The 8362-nt window shown below is 41.4% G+C and overlaps 1 pseudogene across 1 annotated transcript; it reads left to right on the forward strand.

Annotated features, from left to right (window-relative positions):
- The first annotated feature begins 3773 nt into the window (after positions 1 to 3773).
- LOC308625972 (heterogeneous nuclear ribonucleoprotein A1-like) lies at positions 3774 to 4737 on the forward strand (annotated as a pseudogene). The gene has a single exon. The product of its transcript is annotated as a heterogeneous nuclear ribonucleoprotein A1-like (transcript).
- The last annotated feature ends 3625 nt before the right edge of the window (positions 4738 to 8362 follow it).

The raw sequence follows: 8362 nt of genomic DNA on the forward strand, positions 1-8362 counted from the left end.
GGTTATGGTTTGAGCATTTAATTTCTCCTAAAAATTATAACACTTTCTGCTTTGACTAGCTGTTCCTCGTAAATATTGTTCGTCTTGTCTCTGTTGCAAAGATGAAGGCCAAACTCTTTGTCTTTCTCAAGATCCCACAATAGGTCCCTGAGAGACCAGATATCTACAGCTCCCATTTCTTTTTCACCTTAAATTAGACAAAGTTGTCTCCCTGCTGTTTCAGATTATAAAGATGTTAATTTTTTTTTTTTTTTTTTTTTTTTTTGGCAGTACGTGGGCCTCTCACTGTTGTGGCCTCTCCCGTTGCGGAGCACAGGCTCTGGACGCGCAGGCTCAGCGGCCATGGCTCACGGGCCCAGCTGCTCCGCGGCATGTGGGATCTTCCCGGACCGGGGCACAAACCTGTGTCCCCTGCATCGGCAGGCGGACCCTCAACCACTGCGCCACCAGGGAAGCCCAGATGTTAATTATTGCTGTCATTTTTTCCTACATAGGAAGTTAGAGGCTAGAGCTAGAGCATCTTGGTCCATGGGAGTGTAGTAAGTCAGTTGAACAAGCATGTGCTTGATGTCTGGCCCTTATAAGATGTCAAACTTGTATTAATGGAACTAGTGAGAGAAACCTCCAAAAACAAACAAGTGTTTTAAAGGCCATGGGGGTAAACTTTGAAGGGTGACTGGAACCTCTTGTTCCTAATGGACCAGAGGTCAAGGTGAGTGGGTTTCCAGGCTCAGCAGTTCTTTATTATTATTATTATTTTTAAATTTCATTTATTTTGGCTACACCGGGTCTTAGTTGCAGCATGCATGCAGGATCTAGTTCCCTGACCAGGGATGAAACCTGGGCCCCCCGCATTGGGAGCACAGAGTCTTCCCCACTGGACGACCAGGGAAGTCCCTCAGCAGTTCTTTTAGGCTGGGAATAGTACAGAAAATATAAAAATGGCCTCCATCTCTTCCCCCTATGCAAATGAAGTTCCCATAAGTGAAGAGTGATCATTTCACTCTCTTATTCAAAAACTTAGCAAAGATGTCAATTCTCCCCACATCAGTCTACAAATTTAAAGGGATCGCAATCAAATTCTCAGCTGGATCTTTTGAAGATATAAATGAGTCAATACTGAAATTGATATGGAAAGATACAGAAACCAGAATAGCTCAAACAATTTTGAAAACAGAAGAATAAAACTGAAGGGCTCACACTACCTCATTTTAAGACATACTCTAAAGCCACAGTAAACAACACATAGTGTACTGGCAAAACGACAGTTATGTAGATTAATGGAACAGAATAGTGAATTTAGAAATAGATCTACCACATTAATATGACCAAATGATTTTTGACAAAGATACAGAGGAAATTCAAGGAAGAATACTATAGTAACAAATGATGTTGGAACAACTGGACACCCATAGGCAAAAACAACCACAACCACAACCAAAAAAACTTGGATCTAATCCTCACGCTTTAAACAACAATTAACTCAAAATGGATCAGAGACTTAAATGTAAAACGTGAAGCTATAAAACTACTAAAAAAAAGATATAGGTAAAAATCTTCATGACCTGGGCTTAGGGAAAGAGTTTGACAAGATTCAGAACATGCTACCCTAAAATTCAGCATCTTGGCATATTGAATATTTTAAGCTGAAGGAATTTGAGAGAAAGCAGGTGCAGGAAGGATTCTCTGACTTCCTCCTTCTCCTCTGAAGTAGATCGTAAGACACTCATGTGAAACGTCTTCTACCTGGAAGAAAGGAGCATTCTTATCTCTGAAGACAGAGGGACACCAAGGGGAATCTAAACAAACTTGCTAGGTTTCCCCCAGTTTACTCCCTTTAGCTCATACCTTTTTGTGTCATCACGTTTTACCACGATTTTTCAGTCTTCACCAAACCTAGCATACACATGCTCAGGTTTAACTGTTTCTTCAGGTGTTCATTTCCCTCTGAAGAATCCGATGTTACATTAAACTTATACTAAATACATTTGTATACGTTTTTCTTGTTAATCTATTTTTTTTGTCAGTTCAATTTACAGACCCCACCAGAAGAAGCTGGGAAAGTAGTAAGAAAAAGAATTCTTTCCTACCCTGTAAGTTCTTAAACAAAAAACCAAAAAAAAGGATCCATAAAATTAAAAATTGATAAATTAAATTTGATCAAAATTAAACATTTTGGTTTTGTGAAAGACAGAAAAGAGAAGTAACAAACTGGGGGAAAATATTTGCAAATCACATATCTAACAAAGGACTTGTTGCCAGAATATGTAAAGAATGCTCAAAATTTTAAAGTAAAAAAACAAACAACCAGCCAAAAAAAGTAACCAAAAAGACTTAAAGAGACACTTCACTGAAGAGGGTATACAGAAGCAAATAAGCACATGAAAAAAAAAAAATTCAACCTCAACTGCTAGTGGTGAAAGCAAATTAAAACCACAATATGTGACAAAGCTATTTTATGGCTAAAATAAAAAACACTAGAAATGCCAAATACTGGCAAGGATGCAGAGCAACTGAATTGTCACACATTTCTGGTGGAAATGCAAAATGGAAATCAGTTTGTCAGTTTCTTATAAAGTTAAACATACACTTACCATATGACCTAGAAATACCATTCCAGGGGTACTTATCCTAAAGAAATAAAAACTTCTGCTTACACAAAAATCTGTACACAAATTGTTTATAGCAGATCTATCCATAAATATCAAAAACTGGAAACAAAATGTCTTAGTTTAATGGATGAGTAAGTTAACAATGGAATACTACTCAGCAAGGAATAAACTATTAATACACATAACGGCTTAGAAGAATCTCAAAAACATTAAGCTGAGTGAAAGAAGCCAGTCTCAAAAGGTTACATACAGTATGATTCCATTTATATGACCTTCTCAAAAGGACTACCTAGAGTGAGGGAGAACACACCAGTGGTTGCCAGAGGTTAGGGAAGGAAGAAAGGTATGACTGCAAAGGGAGAGCACAGAGGAGATTTCTGGAGTGACGACATTGTCTTGTGTCCTGATTATGGTGGTAGATAAAAGTGTTAAAATTCATAGATCTGTACACACACAAAGCAGTCTATTTTATTGTATGTTAATTTAAAAAATAAAATGAAAACTTTTAGTGGAGTTCTATTTCCTACTCTATCAAATCTAAACTCTCTCTGCCTATGTGTGAGTCCCTCCATCATCTGCTTCCCCTCTTTGTCATGTTTCTAGGCCCGTTTCCTCTCTGTCCCCTGAGGCAGCTCAGCTGTGCCCCTACCCCCCATCCATCTGCCCTCCTTTTATGAACAAACATTATTGATCCTCTATAAAAGGCCAGCTACAGTGCTAGCCTTGAGGGTGCAAGAGCTTCTGGGCTGTAATAGCCCCTCCTCTTCTCTCCTCTTCACCCTTCCTTTCCCCCCTCCTCTTCTTTTTATTCAAATCAAGTCCCACCCCTTTTGCCACATCAGCTCCAGGCATTCCTGCAACCACCAGACTCAAGTTCTCTGTCATCCGTCTGCACCAGTAAACTAATTGCACCACAGCTGTTTCTGGTTTTGTTGCATTCTTCCAGTTAGATTTAGTTCTTTGAAAATAGGAACTTTTTGTTTGTTTGCTTTTTCAGTCAGACCTCAGATGATCAAACAGCTCTTAACATAAGAGTAAGTGCCCTATAAATAGCTCACTATTTAAAACATGCATTGGGAGATATGTTCGTTAGATTACTCCTTTCTGCCAGTGGACGCTGGGGAGTAAGCATAGTTGATGTCTCCCCCCTCCACTGCCGTCATGTCTAAGTCAGAGACTGCCAAAGAGCCTGAACAGCTGCAGAAGCTCCTCCTCAGATAAGTGATCTTTGAAACAACCGATGAGAGTCTGAGGAGCCATTCTGAGCAAATGGGGAACGCTCACAGACTGTGTGGTAATGAGGGATCCAAACACCAAGTGCTCCAGAGGCTTTGGGTTTGTCACATATGCCACTGTGGAGGAGGTGGATGCAGCCATGAAGGCAAAGCCACACAAGGTGGATGGAATAGTTGTGGAACCAAAGAGGGCCGTCTCAAGAGAAGATTCTCAAAGACCTGGTGCCCACTTAACTGTAAAAAAGATTTTTGTTGGTGGCATTAAAGAAGACACTGAAGAACATCACCTAAGAGATTATTTTGAACAGTATGGGAAAATTGAAGTGACTGAAATCATGACTGACCGAGGCGGTGGCAGAAAGAGAGGTTTTGCTTTTGTAACATTTAATGGCCATGACTCATTAAACAGGATTGTCATTCAGAAATACCGCACTGTGAACGGCCACAACTGTGAAGTAAGGAAAGCCCTATCTAAGCAAGAGATGGCTGGTGCTTCATCCAGCCAAAGAGCTGGAAGTCATTCTGGAAACTTTGGTGGTGGTCTTGGAGGGGGCTTTGGTGGGAATGACAGCTTTGGTCATGGAGGAAACGTCAGTGGTCGAGATGCCTTCGGTGGCAGCCGCGGTGGTGGTGGCTGTGGTGGCTGCGGGGATGGCTATAATGGGTTTGGTAATGATGCAAGCAATTTTGGAGGTGACGGAAGCTACGATGATTTTGGCAATTACAACAATCAATCTTCAAATTTTGGACCCATGAAGGGATGAAACTTGGGAGGCAAAAGTGCTGGCCCCTGTGGTGGTGGAGGCCAATACTTTGCCAAACCATGAAACCAAGGTGGCTATGGCGGTTCCAGCAGCAGCAGGGCCTCTGGCAGTGGCAGAAGGTTTTAATTACTGCCAGGAAACAAAGCTCAGCAGGAGAGGAGAGCCAGAGAAGTGATGGGGAAGCTACAGGTTACAACAGATTTCTGAACTCAGCCAAACGCAGTGGTGGCAGGGCCTAGCTGCTACAAAGAAGACAGACATGTTTTAGACAATACTCATGTGTATGGGCAAAAAAAATTGAGGACTGTATTTGTGACTAATTGTATAACAGGTATTTTAGTTTCTGTTCTGTGGAAAGGGTAAAGCATTCCAACAAAGGGTTTTAATATAGGTTTTTTTTTTTTTGCACCCATACTGTTGATGACTAAATGTAATAGTCTGATCATGAAGCTGAATAAATGTGTCTTTTTAAATAAATAAATAAATAAAACACGCATTGGCATTGAAGTGAATGAGTAAGCATTAACTCTAGGAAAATATGAACATAGTTCTGAATTAGAAGGAGGTCTAAATTTCCCTTATTTCCACTTCCTCTTCCATTGCTTCTCTTGACATTGTTATAAACTCTGTCTTTCCTGACTCTTCTCAGCAAGATCTATATTGCTTTATTCAGCTTCACTTCACACCCTTTAATCTTTTCCTGACCTTTTTCCTTCAGGAACCTGAACATTTTCTCTCTTTTATTCTCTACCTTTCAGACTACTTATATTCTTAATTTAATTCTCCACTTTCCTAAGACTTTCTCAGTTTATACCTTATAAATGCCTCGTTTCCACTTCATGAAAAATTTTTTGCAATTTTCATCTTAATTTGTTATTTTTATTTTTCACATGTTTATGGACAGATGCTAAGAATAATCCAATGTTGGTGTGTAGAGCATTAATATCTGTTCGTCTCCTTCTTCAGGTCATGTGTTGGCATCCAGTTCTTCTGGATTCTTCCTTCCACTGCTGTCCTCAAGTTCCTTCTTCTCTCTGCGCTTTGCCTTCTCTTACTCTCCTGCTGGGAACCATGGTTGCTGTGAGCCTACCGTAATCATACTGTCATGATGGAAGGGAAATGCTGCTTCTTAGAGCAGCTTGAAAAGCACCAGGAACTTGGATTTTATTTATTCTTGATTTTATTTTTACCTTGGTCCTAGAAAGCCACCCAAAGCCTCCTTTGTGTAAAATGATCTGGGATTAAGTGGCATCCTTACAGCTGAGGATAGCCTTTCCTGTTTTATGGAAGGAGTCTGACCAAATAGAAGAGGTAGGTTAAAGGTGTTCCTAACGAAGAGGGGAAGCAACAAAGGAGTGGGAAAGCAGAGACTGCTCCCCCGACCCCGACAAGAAGTCAAAGCCTACACTTCCCCCCAGCCCAAGACAGGTTCCCCTTATTTCCAATAGGGCAATTTCCAGCAAATGTCTGTCCTCTGAGAAGTAACTTATTTACCTTCATGTTCATCACAATCAGTTGTTTCTGCAATGTTAGCAGCAAAATCAGCAAAAGATTTCCACATATCAAGGTAAATCAGAATCACCTCACCTCCTAACTTCCACCTCAGTAACAAAAAATGAAAATGCAGAAATCCTACAGTGCAGCCACATTTGCAGTTCCTGTGGGTGAAAGCTACATTTGATAACTGTATGTTTATAGATGACTCAAGTGACAGAACCAAGAATGACCTTCTATTAGTGTGGGCATTTTAGAGCCAGAGAGAAAAGATGGATTGTTACACCCCAAAATGTTAATAATGAGTGGTTTTGTATGGCAGTTTTGAATGGTTTTGTTCCTTAGATTTGTCTTTATCCACTAAATTTTCTAGAGCTCTGTCATTTATTTTTGGTAAGAAATAATGTTATGTTTAACCCAATTGCAATACAGGTCAGCATTGTTTACCTTCTTAATAGGACATAGTACTTTTTCATGACGAGAACAAAGATAAGTTAAAACTTTTATTTTAATTAAAAATACATAAACAGTCTCAAAAATAAGAGAATATCTCTGTGGTCCAGAAATAAGAGAGTGAGGGATGGTGGAGGTTCCAGTCTTCCTGGCTCTAGAATAGGAAACTAGCGCGGCTGCTGGGAGCTCTCAGGCGTGGCGGAACAGACTTGCACCTCTTCTGGGTGGGGCGTGGCGTTGGCCTGGCTGTGTGACACAGAGGGTCAGGGTACTTTGCCCTTTTAGAAAAAGAGCTTAGAAAAAGCTGCAGCTGTGGTGCAAGCCTGTCACCAATAACCAGCAGCAGGAGAGAGAAGCTGGGGTCTCCCAGGCAGAGCCTGCGCCCAAGGGCACCTGCTGGCAAAGAGGTGGGATCAGCATGGGTCCCACAGATAAGAGACCCAAACTGCAGCCACAGAGCTTGGCTCTGAATGGGGACCTAGGCCGGGTGAGAGCAATCTCAATTTCCGAGGCAAGGAGAGGTGAGCAAGAGAAGTGGGGCAACAAACACCAGCAAAAGGAAATTTCCACTCAAGATGACATGGCAATTAAAAGTTTAAAATGCAGAAATGGAACTCATGTCGTAAATGATAGCCAAAATACTGACCAAATTGGGGATTCATCCCCGAAAGGATAGAAATAATACAGCCATCTGAGAAACATGTTAAAACTCCCAGTGAGCTAAAGGGGGAAAAAGAACTTAGCAAAATAAGAAATTACAGGAAGTGGATATGATAAAGAACCAGGAAAAAGTCCTGGGAATAAAAAGTATCGCTACTATAATTAGAAAAAATAAAAACAGCTCTAGGGGCTTCCCTGGTGGCGCAGTGGTTGAGAGTCTGCCTGCTGATGCAGGGGACACGGGTTCGTGCCCCGGTCTGGGAAGATCTCACATGTCACGGAGCGGCTGGGCCCATGAGCCATGGCTGCTGGGCCTGCGCGTCCGGAGCCTGTGCTCCGCAACGGGAGAGGCCACAACAGTGAGAGGCCCGCGTACCATAAAAACAAAACAAAACAAAACAAAAAACTCTAGATGAACAAAGAGAATTAATGAATTAGAAAGTATGCTGGGATATTTACCCAGAACAAGGAACCAATGAAAAAACATGAGATAGAAAAGATTAGATTCACACTTCAGCATAGATATAACATAAAAGTTCCAAAGTAGAGAATTGAGGACACGGTAGTAGATAATTAGTATAGCTGAGAATTTTCCAGAATCAAAAAACAAATCCTCAGATTGAAAGCACACAAGAACAAATCCCTATTTTCTAATACACAATTTGTATATACAAATTCCTGTTATTATATAAAGTAGGGATTTGTTCATGTTAACGCATGCCCAGCCATAGTCCCAAATGAAAAGCAGAAGGAAACAACTCAGCCCTTGCCGGGGCTCTTACCGTCCCTCTCACACTCACTCAAACACACACAGAGTATGCAGAGAGTTACCTCTGGGTAACTTGATGCATGCCTCTTCTTCCCGCCCCATCTCCCACAGCAGCGGGAATCCTACACAGCAGGGGACTTCCCTGGTGGTCCAGCAGCTAAGACTCTGCGCTCCCAATGCAGGCGGCCCAGGTTCGATCCCTGGTCAGGAAACTAGATCCCCCATGCAGCACCTATGAGTTTGCATGCCAGCAACTAAAAGATCCCGCATGCACAACTGAGAGATCCCATGTGCCACAAGGAAGACCGGCACAGCCAAATAAGTAAATAAGTATTTTTTTTAAAAAAAAAGAAAGACACCTGAGTTAGGCAAGGC

Source organism: Mesoplodon bidens (assembly GCF_964165515.1).
Source record: "Mesoplodon bidens genome assembly, chromosome: 12".
Taxonomy (NCBI): domain Eukaryota; kingdom Metazoa; phylum Chordata; class Mammalia; order Artiodactyla; family Ziphiidae; genus Mesoplodon; species Mesoplodon bidens.